Below are 14331 nucleotides of genomic sequence, written 5' to 3' on the forward strand. Positions count from 1 at the left end.
CATCTTCCAGCAGGGTCAGGGGGGAGGTGGGTAACACTGCTCTCTGGCCTCCCACCAGGTTACCTATGTGGCTTAGGTGAAAGATACTCTGCCTGAGGCTTTTGAAAAAGGAACCACAACCCTGGGCTCTTGGAGGCAGCTTCAGCCCAGGGTGGAGGGTGCGGAGTGGAAGGGAGGGGGTAAGGGTGTGGGAGAGGGAAACACGGCCAGTCTCTATTGGCCTTCATCTGCAAGGCTGCAGGCTGCCAAGACCAACGAGGAGGAAAGCCAAACCAAGATGATGTGTGGTGCTTCTCGACTGCGGCCCAGAGCAATGGAGACGTGGGCTTGGCATGCTCCCACCTGTGCGTGTGTGTGTGCGCGTGTGTGCACAGATATACGTACACATAGGCACACACACACACCAAGAGGGGGTGTGTTTGTTGACCTGGGTGTGCGCTGGCAGTCACGAAAGAAAAGATGCCAAAACTCTGTATTTACCATCAAGGCCAATGATGCTGCGAGCCGCAGGCCCAGAGCCTCCCACCGCCCCGCCCTGGCCCATCCCGAGACGCTGCTGCTCACGGAAACAGAGGAAGGAGAGAGGTGCAGAGGCCTGCTGGAAAGGCTTCATCTTCCAGGACTGCCTGGCCAGGCTAGCAGCCTTCCGCACTCCAGGGCTGCCCGCCCCCCTTCACCAAGGAGCACTTACTGAGCCACTCCTTGGCCTGAGGCGCTCCCCAAGCGCCACCGCCAAATATTGGCCGTCTAGCAGGAAGGCAAGAGCTCTGCCTACAAGAATGGGCTTCAGGGCAGCACCTCCAGTACCAAGTTGTGAAGGAGGTGGGCTCTGAAGGAAAGAAAGGGTTTGGAAAAACAAAGGCTCCCAGAGTAGCAGATGTGGGAAGTAAGAGCAACATTTCAGGCCAGAGGAGGGGTTAGGAGTGCATGTGATTCATGGGAAGGTTATAAGGAGGCCCCTCTGATTGTACTGACACAATTCTGACACCAATGGGGTGTCCCGCAATTTGATTCAGTGTCCGTTGTGACACTAACCCCCCAGAGTTAGTGTCAGATCCCATAAGTTAAAGGGCAGAGTCCCCAAGACTGCTTTTACCCCAGATGCCAGACACAAACGGGGACCCCAGGCTGCCCACCTTTTTGTAGGACTTGGCTACAAATTCAGGGTTCCCACTACCCCACCTCATGTTTGATAATTTGCTAGAATGACTCACAGAACTCACTAAAAGTGCTATACTTATAATTAGAGTTTTATGATAAAATCCAGCTCCAGAACAGCCAAAGAAAGGAGACCTATAGGGAAGGTGTGGCGGTGGGGAGGACAGGGCTGCCCGTCTTCTCCTCATGGAATTGGGTGCGGCCCCCTCCCAGCACATTAATGTGTTTTGTTCCATAGGCATGTTTAATTGAGTCATTGACCACAGGAGTGAACTCCATGTCCAGTCCCGTCCTCTCCCTGGAGGGATGTCTGGAGTGGGGTAGGGGTGAAATCTCCAACCTGCCAGTGACACCTTCCCAGCCTTCCTTCCCACTGTCTTTCCGGCAGGTCCAGCCCCTCCCTTCAAACTACCCAAGAGCCCACCATGAGTCATCTTATTAGCACAAACAGGTATGATGAAAAGGGCTCGTTATGAATAACAAAAGACATTCCTATTACTCAGGAAATAACAAGGGTTTTTGAAGCTCTGTGCCAGGAAAGGGGGACAAAGACCAAATATATATTTTTTTATTATACTGCAGTTATAATGGACTGTTCCTGTAGGGCAAATAATGTGGGGCTGAGGATGGAAAGGTAGGAAGGGGCAAATTTATGTCAGAAATTGATGGGTCAAAGAAGGAGGAACTGCCCCCTCCCTCCTAAGGAAGTGGAGGCAGAGGAAAAGCAGGAAAGACAACTCCCCGATTTTCCTATCTTGATAGAATCTTTCATCTTGTTTAATTAATATGGTTAATTTACCCCGAGGTGTTTAATTTACCCCGAGAAGGAAGAGGCATCCCCCAGTCTCTGAACTGGCACCAAGACCCCTATGACTTATGTCTGCCTTCCCTCAATTTCGCCTATTGTCATTTTACCCAGTTCAAATGCCACCTCCTTCTAGAAGCCTTCCCTCATTGCCCCAGTAGGAAGTTACCCTGCTCTGAATTCCAAATACCCTTTGGGTCAGTCAGACCCCTGTTGCCCTGTGCTGTGACTCAATTCTTATCTCCGCAATTTGATCCTAAGCACCTTGCTTTACCCCTTTCTGCTTCAACCGGCCCTGTGTGTTCTGTATAACATTTGTGAGCTCTCTCTAGACTTTAGTCACTGACCCCTCTTCTGTCCCTGAAGAACTTGGTGCTTTCCCTTGAAGAGCCCTGTCTCTCTGAATAGAGTGTGAATGTCTACTCTCCCAGGCTGTGAGCTCCTCCAAGGCAGGGACACGTCTACTTTCCTCAGCATAGCCTTCATTCCAAGCTTTAGCGCAGCCTTCAAGTAGTGGGTACTTAGACTTGGGTGCAGAAGGAATTCACTTCCTCCTAGAAAATGTCACCTTTCTCACATTTAGGGAAGATGAAGAGAGTAGGAGGATGGGATCCTGCACCTCCTGGGCCTTTTGCCAGAAGAGTGCTCTTGCTGGGCACTGGCAGAATGAGAAGTCGACCAGCCTGGGCAAGCACGCAGGCAGATGGGCAGCATTAGGCCCACATGAACCTCTGGGGACAGCCAGAGCTGTAAGGAGCCCTTCTGGGAGCCACGTGAAAGCTTTCCCCTTGAACGGCTTCCAGCCCCTGCGACAACCCCAGAGCAGTGTCCAAGCCACGGTTTACTCGACACTAATGGTTACCACTGGGAGCCCTGGGCTGCGTGGGAGTAGGCCTGCTTAGCCACCAGCCCCTCCTCTGAGGCCAGGTCTAATGCTCCCTGAGGCAGCCCAAGGAGGGGTCCTCAGTGGGCAGACCCGGGGACTGGGGGGTATGGTGTGCCGTGCTCTGAGGATGAGGCTCCCCTTCACCTCTCCCCAGGCAGGGTCCCATGATATGGCAAGGCAGACACGAAAAGGGACATGATACCCAAGGTTTCTCAGTGGCCTCCGAAGCTGGGCCAGAGTCAGCGATGGGGCCTTGGCCTCTGTCTGCAGGCTTCAGGAACTCTCAGGCAGGGGCTTTTCTCTCATGTCCCTGGATCACAAGTTCTTTGACTTTTGTGTGGTCGTGTACCCAGCCCACACTCCCAAGCATGGTAGCTGGCATCTTCAGGAAGCCGCAGTTAGGGAATGGAAGGAATGGAGAAGGCCTGCTCCCAAGAAATAGTTAATCCTCTCCCCTTCCCCCAGGCCCCTTGCACCTGCAGGCTGCGGTGTGTGGTTTCCCACAGCTGCAGCTGGCTCTGCAGCAGCCCCCTCCCTCGGAGGGAACCTGAGAGGCCCCTGGCCCGAGGCGCCTGGGAGGGGCTCCTCACCCTGGGTCAGGCTGCTGGGGCTGTCATGGGAGGGTCTGGCAGCCCTCTGACCTGGACAGGCCACAGGGAGTGCTCTGGCTGAGTGACCAAACCCGGGAGGGGTCTGCTGGGCTCTCTGCCAAAGCCAAAGGCAGGACTCACTTGGAGGTGGCCAAGACCCTCTCCACAGGGCCTTTCAGCCTCTCCCTTGCTCCAGTTCCACCGATTTCTGGAAGAAGCCGATGGCCTCTTTAGTGTGGGCTTGAATTCCCCCTGGGGGAGGGGAGGAGAAGAGCTCTTGAAGGAGATGGTGAGTTGAGTTTGAGAGGTGAGAGGGAAGGACAGGAAGGAAGAGGAGGAAGTGAGATTTGGCAGAGCCAGGCCTCTGCTGGTCAAGACAGCCTTGAACCCACCATGCTGGGACCCTCGCAGTCTCTGTTCCCTGCCTAGCCTAGAAAAGAGCAGGCTGCCTCAGAGCCTGGGCTGATACCCAGTTGACCTCTGGGCCAGACAGGTGTGCTCAAGGGATATCTCTGAACACTACTCATGAGACAATGAAGCAAAAAGTATAGGAGCTTTCCTGCTAGGACATTCCCCCGGGACGGGTGAGGAGGGTCCCGAGGCTCAGCCCGTAGCTAATAGCCTGCCCAACTGCCCAGGGCCCCACCCTCGGCCTCGGGCATGCACCCAAAGCCCAGGAGGACATCTGGCCAATGCCATATGGGGTGCTCCACCCCAGGTAACAGCTGAGGGTTGTTCACTTGGGTCCAGAGCCAAGGCTGAAGAGCTGGAAGAACGGGAAGGTAGGAATCTGATAGGCACAGGCGGTGACAGGGCCGAGGGCTCTGGCTAATCTCACTTCCAGCTCCAGGCAAATTGCTTCAATTCAACACTTTCCCTGTGAGGCCCTGTGGCCTCTGGTTCAGGCCTTCGATGGCCTCCAGGCTGCAGAAAAAGCCCAGCTCCCCCTCAGAGACAACTCCCCCACCCAGGATGGAAAGAGGGAGGGCGATTTGGCAAAGGAAGCTTGAAAGGAAACAGAGCTACCCATCTGCAGAAACCCCTGAGTCAGATGTGGGGAGGAGGGGGAGAGAGGGCCCAGCAGAAGCCCGGATTTGGTCCTCAGTCCCCTGCCTCAGGAAGAGGCCTGCTGCAACCTGGCAGCCAGGCCCTCAGGAGGCGAGGCTGCGCGCTGGGCAGGCACCAGGCAAGCTTTGCTCTTGGCTCCCTCATAACCTGACACTCCTGAGGGGGTATAACCGATGCCAACCACCTATGCCAGTGCCAGGAGGCCATTGTGTATTCCAGACTTGTGCTTGGCCGATTTGCTGCAGTGCCACGTGGCCAAGAGCACGGAGTTCTGGCTGGGAGTCAGATGCCCACTACGGTTTGCCCTCAGGCATATGGAGGCAAAGCCCTGTGAGACAACTCGGAGCTGAAAAGAGGGAGCTAGGAGAAGGCCCATGATGAGGTGATCCTTACTACACTGGGTCATGTACTTATTTATTTATATTTATCCTTTCATGGCTGTTATTACACTATATTTGGCATTTACTCATTATGGTCGTCCAGAGCGCAGGTGTCAAGAACATTCCAGAAAATCTGTGGTTGGGAGAGCTATGGCATACATCTGGAGTGCTGCTACCTTCTGGCTTCTGATTTAGACAGCATGGCTTTTGGGGCACCTGGTGGCTCAGTTGGTTGAGTGTCTGCCTTCGGCCCAGGTCATGATCCTGGGGTCCTGGGATCGAGCCCCGCATCAAGCCTTGCATTGAGCCCCACGGGGTGTCTGCTTCTCCCTCTGCCACCCCCACCCCCCGCTCGTGCTCTCTCGCTCTCTCTCAAATAAATACATAAAATCTAAAAATAAAGAAATAAATAAACAGCCTGGCTTTTCACCTTATGCAGATTCATCTATTTTGACTGTTTTATATCCGGAGGGACCCTTCGCCCAGACCAAATGCTCTGTTATTGACTTAGGGCTCTTTCTATCCATGCATTTACTTCGTATTTCTTTCAACAAGTATTTAGTGAGTGCCTACTGTATGCCAGCTGTTGGGCTGCTGTTGGGAACACACTGATGAACCAACAAGGCCGGTCCCAGGGGAGCTCACCTCACAGCCAGCATCGTAGGTTACTATCGGCACCCAAACACGACTGCTGAGCACTTCCAATTTCTTTGAAAAAAAAGATCTTAAAGTCCTTAGAAAATGAGAACCCCTCAAATAAGACTGATTCTTTCGATATATTTTTATGCATTAACTTTGTTTTAAAGTATGTGCTACAGTCACATGGTTCCAATATGACATAAAAATCTCAGTGAGAAGTCTTCCTTCTAATTTTTCCCTAACAGTTCCCATTCCCCATATAAAAATTTGCATATCCTTCCAGTATTTCTTTATGTAAATATATTTTCTTAGTCTTTCTCTTTATTATTCCATAGGTAGCTTATGACTATAGAATCATGGTTTTTCTGGATAATATATCCTGGGGATTGTTCTCTATCCATGCACAGAGGGGCCTCCATTTTTTTCTTATAGCTGCAGAGTGTCCTTGTTCCAAGGCACTCCTCTATTAATGGCACTAGGTGGTCAGTCCCCAGGCTTTTGCTGTCACTCAGTACCAGATGTGTCCTTTCACATGTGCATAGATACCAGGGTCTCAGGGTTTGTGCAAACTTAGAGGCTTTCCATGGAGACTGTGCCATTTTCATTCCCACCATCAACACATGAAAAGGCCTGTTTTCCCACCAGGCTGAGATTTTCATTTTTCAAAAATTTTTAGAAATTTTTTAAAAAGATTTTATTCATCTATTTGACAGAGAGAGAGATACTGAGAGAGAAAGAGCATAAGCAGGGGGAGCAGCAGAGGGAGAGGGAGAAGCAGGCTCCCCACTGAGCAGGGCAGGCTGAGATTTTTAAAGAGAAAGGAAGGAGTCCATATCAGGGCTCCAAAGCAGTGAGGTAAGGAAAAGGCTGAGTCCAGAGCAGGAGCCCAGAGCACTCAGTGTGGCCGATGATGGCACACAGAGAGCTAAGGACTGGGTGTCCCAGACCGTGGTGTCTTATTTGTGTGGGAGTCGTAACCCCCAAGCCTAAAAGAATGGTACCCTTCCCTAGGGGGGTAAGGGACTCCAGGAAGAGAATCTCGGAGGGGAACCTGAGCGAAGTGAGTTTAGTTGGTGTGTGTGCATGGGCAGGGAGAGTATACATGAGTGAGGACCACGATATCTAGCAGAGAAAGAATAAATGTAAACTGCAGAATAGAGGGTTTTCATTAGACTGAGGGAACAACTTGTAGCTTCGAAGGTGTCTCACGAGTCTAACTGAGTGGAAGGAATTGTGGAAACTTCTCAGTGGGATTTCTGGGAGCATCATCCAATCATTTGTGCAGCAAATGCCCAGCACCAACTGCATACCCAGCGCTGTTCTAGGTGCTGAGGAAGGAAGCGTGAACAAGACAAAATCCCTGCACTAGGGAGGGGTCTGAAGGAGGAGAAAACCAGTGAACAAGTGAGTAGACAAAGAAAGAATCATTTCAGATAATAAGGGGAAGGGGTAGGAGTGGGTGGGGTTGGAAAAAGGGAAGTGACATTTGGGCAGACATCTGAATCATGAGCAGTCCATTCACAGATCTGAGAAAGGTATTGCAGGGCCAAGGCAAGGCAAGGGTGGAGGTCCTGAGGATGAGGGAGTGGGGCCTGCCCACAACACAATGAGGGAGGATGGAGGAGGTGGACCAGGAGAGGCGGGCAGCAAGCTGGGGAGCGTCAGGTGGGCACCAGACCACAGCAAGGAGTTTGGGTCTTAACCTAAGAAAAACAAGAAAAAGAAACTGGTCACAAAGGCACGTTTTTGATCCTATTTATGTGAAATGTCCAAAATAGGCATATTTAGAGAGATAGAAAGTAGATTAGTCTCTAAAGTAGATTAGCCCAGGGCTGGGAGGGTTGAGAGGAAATGGATGGTAAATACCAAAGGATACAGAGTTTTTGGTGGGGGTGATGAAAATGTTCTAAAATTGATTATGGTCGATGGTCACATAATCCCGTGAATATACTAAAAAACCATTGAATCATACACCTTCAATGGGTGAATTGCGTGGTATCTGAATTCTATCTTAATAAAGCCATTATTTAAAAATGATAACGGGGGGCGCCTGGGTGGCACAGCAGTTAAGCGTCTGCCTTCGGCTCAGGGCGTGATCCCGGCGTTCTGGGATCGAGCCCCACATCAGGCTCCTCTGCTATGAGAGCCTGCTTCTTCCTCTCCCACTCCCCCTGCTTGTGTTCCCTCTCTCGCTGGCTGTCTCTGTCTCTGTCGAATAAATAAATAAAATCTTTAAAAAAAATAAAAATAAATAAAAATGATAACGGGAAGGGGCACTTGAGTGGCTCAGTCGGTTGAGTGTCCAACTCTTGATCTCAGCTCGGGTCTTGATCTCAGGGTCGTGAGTTCAAGCCCCACACTGGGCTCCATGCTGGATGCAGAGCCTACTTAAAAACAAACAAATAAAAAAATAAAAATAAAAATGATAATGGGAACCTAGTGGAGGGCTGCTTTAATCGGGTGAGTAACATTGTCATTCCGTCTCCTGTGGCAGAATAAACCGTAAGGGAGCAAGAGCAGAGGCGGGAGAGAGTTGGGAGGCCACGGCCGCGCGCCATTCAGAGGGGATGGCGACTTGGCCTGGGCTGGTTGCTTTCGGACAGAAGTTAATGAGGAGGTCAGACTGGGGTGTATTTTGAAGCTATGGTTGATGATATACTGGATGTGAGGGGTGGGAGAGAGAGTTGATTCCAGGCCGTGGAATTGCAGTGGAGACAAGAAGAAAAAGTGGGTTGGGGAACAGACAGGGAATCAGAGCTCTCTTTCAGACAAGCCAGGCCTCTGAGATGTCTAGTAGGCAGGGGCAATGTCAGGGTCAGAGTCACCAGCATGGAGACCACCAGATGCTAGGGACCAGCAGCCCTCTGAGGAGGGCTCCGTCATGATTCCTGTCTGTACGGGGCACATCTCGGGTACAACTTCAGACGCCCCTGCCTCACTTCTGGTTCCAGACACTGCTGAGGTTACCAGTTTTGCACAGGCCTTGATCAGTGTTGTGCAAATGTCCCCCCACATGCCTCTTTCCTCCTGACACCACTGCAGGAAGGACGTCCATGAAACCCATTTGGCATTGACACATGAACCACCCAGAAGTGTAGGGGAGTTCATGTCCACAGGGTAACTTGGCAGGAGCCAATAGATAACTGCCCCTCCTTCTTCCCACAGGTTCTGAAACATTTCATAAAGCTTCTCGAAGGTCCTGCAGGATTGGGCAACAGTCACCCAATAGGCGGCCAACTTGTTGCCACACATTTGATCAGCAGCCTTCCATCTCTATTTCACCCTTCCTCTCCCTCACTCCTGCTCCCTGGGTCTGTCCCCCCCAAAAAACTACTCACACTTAAACCTTTGTCTCAGACTCTGCTTTTGAGAGAGCCTATGTAAGGTACAGAGGATTATCTACCAACTACATCACACGGCACATCAGAGTGGGGCAAGGATTCATACCCAGGCAGGGGCTGGAGCTGCTGTTTCCTTCTCCACTTGGCTCCCCATTGCCTCCGAAAGATGCCAACATCTCGACAGCATTTGAAGACACAGACCTAGATGGCTTCTAACGAGGGCGAGACCATCAATAGGGAAGAAGTCCCTGCACCATGCTAACATTGAGATATCAAGGAGAGGAGGAACCCATGAAAGAACCCGACAAAGAGTGCCATCGAGGCAGGAGGAAAGCAGACCAGTGTGGCATGCTGGACGCCCAGGTTTCAAGGAGGAGCGATTTTTCTGTGGTGCAAATGCGGCTGAGTGGCTAAGATGATAGGACACTGACCTTTGGACGTGCTGACAAGGAGGCCACTGGCGACCAGTTTCAATAGAGTGGCAGAGGCAAAAGCTTAGCTGGGGTGGGCTAAGCAGGAATGGGGGTAAGAATCGGGGAGGAAGGAAATGGGGCAGGAGCTAAAGAGAGTCAAAGGAGAGTTTGTTTTTTAATGTGTGAGAGACGACAGCACGTCTCTATGCTGAGTGGAAAGATCTGATAGAGGCAGCCACGCAGCACAGGCAGGAGAAGGATGATCTGGGGCAAAGTCGTCGAGTCATGAAGGGCTTGGAATCTGGTGCATGAGTGGAGCGGCTGGCCCCAACCCAGAGGACAGGCCATCCATTGTAAGAAAGGACGGTGGGGACAAGGGACCAGGTGCAGTGACAGTGAGAAAACAGGCCCTTTTCCTACGGTTGCAACTATTTCCTCAGCAAAATAAGAAGCGAGGTTGTTAGCTAACAGCGGGGAACAAGGAGGAGGTGCTGAGGGTTGGAGAAGAGAGAAGATGTGAAACACTCATCTGGAAAGTGGGGCAGTGAATTTAGTAGAGAAACACAATAGGATTTCTGGGCAAGCTGAGTGCCCACTTGAGGTTTGTGGTCAGAAATGTAAAGCATGGCTAGTCAGCACGGCTGAGAATTTTCCCCAGCGATGTTCGGCTACTCGGTGCAGGTGCGGAGTAGGTAGGGCTCTGGGGTTAAGCAAGGTTGAGGTGTGTCAGGAGAGTACAACCGAAGGGAAAGGGCCTGGAGAGGGAAGGGCTGGTACAAAGATCGGTACTGTCACAGGCCACAGAATCCAAGCTGGAGAGGGGGGTTCATGAGGAGATAAAGGACGGACCGTGGAAGAGGGTGAGTTCAGTGGAATGGAGGTCCCAGAGGGGCCAAGAATAGAGTGGAGGCAATTGACTAAATGACCTAAAACTCAAGAGGCGGTGGTCAGAGAGTGGGGATTCAGCAGTGCCCAGTTCTAGGCTACGGCCCTAGGAGTGGGTGGCAGAGGAGGGAAGAAGTTTGGTGGAGAGAGGTGGTCAAAGACCACGCACAGGTGGTATTGGTGCTGGGGGGTCATCCATGTCGATGACCTTCCTGTCTGCCATCTCTAAGATAGCTCCTTCGTCCCCTGCCGCCACTTCACCTGCCTCTTCTCCTTTGGTCACGTCTCTGCCTCACATGATATTATGTGCCACTTATTTATTTGTGAAGTGTCCTTGCTTCCGTGGGAATGTAGGACCCTCGAGGGCTGGGACATTGTCTCTCTGGTTTACTCCTATACCCTCAATTCGAAGAAAAGTACTTGCAATGAAGAAGTGCTCAACAATATTTTTTGAATGAAAGAATGAATGTTAACAGCTTGAAAAAGAATGAAGAAGCAGTGGTAGAGAGGAAGATCATGAGCCCAGCACTAGAATATTCTGTGAATGACTGGGTATGGTCTAGATTATGGTAAATGTCTGTAACTAGAAGGGATGCTGGCTGGTTTGGTCTAATGGAAGGCCATGAAAGCATGGCCTTCAAAGGAGTTGGAGTTCTAAAAGCAGGAGGAGAAAAATCCTAGAGATGGCCATCAGGAGCAAGGACGACAACTCCCCCCCTCCAGGCACACAGGTGTGAGGGATGTAGGGGAAGATGCAGACATCACAGGAGGGGACTGTGAGGAAACTGTGTTTTGGGGACCAGAGAGGTTTCCGTTTGACCAAGAAGGTGAAAGAATTTTCAGAGCAAAGGTGAATAGATGGGGAGATTTTGCTAATAATAAACTCTGAGTTCCAGGAAGCAAGGTGAAAGGATTTGGGGCTTAGGGTCCTATTAGGGAATTGCAGAGTTATATGGGAATGAGAGTCTGGAGGGTGGGAATCGCCAAGATTTTCAGGTCTGGTGGTGACGGGGGACACAAGAACTGCAAGGAAGGATGTGATTATCCTGATGGTCCTTTAAGGAAAGGTAGGTAAACAGGCTCATCTTAGCCTCCTTTTCCAGACCCGGCCGTTGGGTAGCAGTGAGGCAGCCATGTTGGGTGGGGGAGGAGGGCAGCCTTGCCAGACACCAACTGTTCAGAATGGGAGGTGAGTGGGCACTGAGCATTACAAGGAAAGCAGAATGGGCACTCAAGAGGCAGTAACTGTCCCAACCTTTCTTACAAGCAGTTATGTAACTTGGGCAAAATGGACATCATTTTCCTCATCTATGAAATGGAAAGGAGAGGAGGTCCCTCCTACCTGTGAAAATCTTGGTCTTTCTCTCCATCTCTTCCTGACCTCCTGTCTCAGCCTCCCCACCACTTGGCCAAGGCTTAATTCTTCTTAGGCCCTCGTTTTATATTAATCACACTCCTGCTGTCAGGATAGCTGGGACCCAGAGCCAAGGCCAACCCTCCTCCCCCTCCTGGCTCCAAATGTTCCTTGCACTGTCCCATGCTGCTCTAACCCCAAGCAACCAAGGGGGTTAGGCATGCCCTCCCTTGGGCATTGAAGTGAACCTCAGGCATGAGGAAGGAGAGGAAACTTCCCACAGGCAGTGGGGAAGACTCTAGCAGGGACAAGTGACAAAGCCACAGACTGACATGGAGAGCATCCCCAGGCCCTCTAAAAGGGAACAAAGCCAGCAGCCACTGCTCAGGGGTGAGCTGTTCACTCTCCAGCAGCTCTCAGAGCCTGGGGCTGGGCCCAGGGAACCGGCCAGCACAAGGTCTTAGCCAGGGGTTTGATTTGAAGCCTGGACGAGGATGTGGGGAAGTCGGATTCTCATTCAGGTTTCACCACCACCAAGTAGGTGATCCTATCTGATCTACAGGGGAGGGGCGGTCACAACCACCTTGCTTACCTCACTTGTAGGAAACGTGAGATCATAAATGCCAACAATCACTGAGCACTCAACGCGTGTCAGACATGAAGTAGTCCTCACAGCAACCCTCTAAATTAGACTCTGCGATGGTCCCCCTACTATGTAAGAAGGCAACAGGGGCATAGAACACCTAGGTAACTTGCCTCAAGTCCCACAGCCAGTAAGTGACAGAGCCAGGATCTGAACTTCGAAACCATACACTGGAGACTTCTTGTTATTTAGGTCCCTCGACAACCTGTGAAGTAGATACTATTGTCCATTTTACCGATAAAGAAAAATGGGCTCAGAGGGGTCGAGCTATTCACCCACGGCTCACTGGGCCGACTGGTGGCAGAATCAGGATCTGAACCCACGCCCAACTCTAACACGGATTCTCTTCTCACTGGGCCGTCGCACCCCCAGCATCCGCGCCAGGACGAGTCTTCAGGCTGCCCTGTGCGAGGCCCCAGCTGTGAAAACAGGAGGAGAAATTCCCGTCTAACTCTGGGCAGGCTCTGCAGATTTGAGGAGGCAGCTGGCCAGACGCTTGCAGGAAGTGTTTGCTGAGAAACATCTCCATCATTTCAGAACTCAGGCAGCAGTAGCTACCCCTCCTGAAACTCACCAGAAGAGGTGGGTTTTCTGATGCACGGAAGAGTGAGACCGGCCCATGTCTCTGTCTTCTCTAAGAGCTGGGCTGGGTGGGTGGCTGTCTACGTTCCAGCTTCTTTAGAGAATCTCTGGAGACTTCTAGGGAGGCTTAGCCTGACCATTTCTCAGGTTGGATAATTGAGGCATGGAAGGGTAGACTCCTTCAATGAGTCTTTTTCTGGTGTCTTTGATGTGTGACACAAGGCAGGAGGTGGGGACCAAGACACGTCAGGCATAGTTAGGAGACGTGGCAGGTCAGGAGGGGATGTGTGCTGGGTCCAGAGCCCGATGACAGTGCACTGATGATGGTGAAGTGACCGTGGCCAGCCATGTGGTTCTGGGATTTAAAAACACTCACACTGAAAGTCCGGGGGCTCCATTTTCATCTTTTTTTTTAAGATTTTATTTATTTATTTGAATGGAGAGAGAGAGAACAAGTAGGCAGAGAGGCAGGCAGAAGCAGAGGGAGAAGCAAACTCCCCCCTGAGCAGGGAGCCTGATGTGGAACTCGATCCCAGGACCCTGGGATCATGACCTGAGCCAAAGGCAGACTCTTTACAAATCAGCCACCCAGGCGCCCCTCCCTCTTCATCTTGTGGCTGTAGCACCATACTCTGCTGCCCAGGCCTACCCATAACACGAATACAGTATGTGCTCAATAAATTCTAATTAGCCCCCATAAAGGGCTCAAGAAAGGCTTTGGGGAGCATGGAGATGGTGTTTCACTTGGGCCGTAAAGGGAATTTAGTTGGTGCAGAGATGGGAGAAAACAGCATGAGCAAGGCTGCCTGGTACATTGGTGGGAGAGGAGATCAGACCATAACTCGGAGTTCCCGAGGCTTTTATTTCTGGGGCCCTGGTAACACACGGTAACTTACACTTCCTGTTCTCGCAGTGGCTCCGTAAGTAAGACTGACAGTGCCTGGTTTTGCTTATAGGCTTCTCCCCAGCACCTGCACAGGGCCTGGGACATGACTGGCACTCCATTAATTAAAAGTTGCCAGATAAACCAGTGAGCGAATTCCATTTCCCTCACTGCTCCATAATCCCTTTAAGAGCGGAGACTGTCTCTTTTGTGTCTGGGGAAAACGACATAACATAACAGTTTCCATCTTCACCATTTTTAAGTGTATAGTTCAGTCGTGTTAACTATGTTCAAACTACTATGCAACAGGAGATTGTGTCATTTTGTACTCTCAGAACCCAGCACAGTGCCTGGCACAGAATCTCAGTAAATATGGGCTGGAGGATGGTAGAGCGTCGTGCTTTGGAAAGGGCCAGAAGGAAGGTTCTAGGATCACCTCATGCCCTTCCCTCACACGTTCCCTGGGTTTCTGAGAGCAACCCTGAGTGAAAGCTCTTAGGGCATTGGGTTCCAAAGAAGTTTCGTGAGGCAATCCGTAGGGGTAAGGAATAGCATAAACTTTATTTTATTTTAGTTATATATTTATGTTTGCAAAATCTCGAAGTTTAAACCACATAATAAATGGGTTGAAAGTGGTACATGTATACGATTTATAAATATACAAATATATGGGAGGGACACTTCTCACTATCTTGCCAACTGGT

Source organism: Ursus arctos, unplaced genomic scaffold, assembly GCF_023065955.2.
Source record: "Ursus arctos isolate Adak ecotype North America unplaced genomic scaffold, UrsArc2.0 scaffold_36, whole genome shotgun sequence".
NCBI lineage: Eukaryota > Metazoa > Chordata > Mammalia > Carnivora > Ursidae > Ursus > Ursus arctos.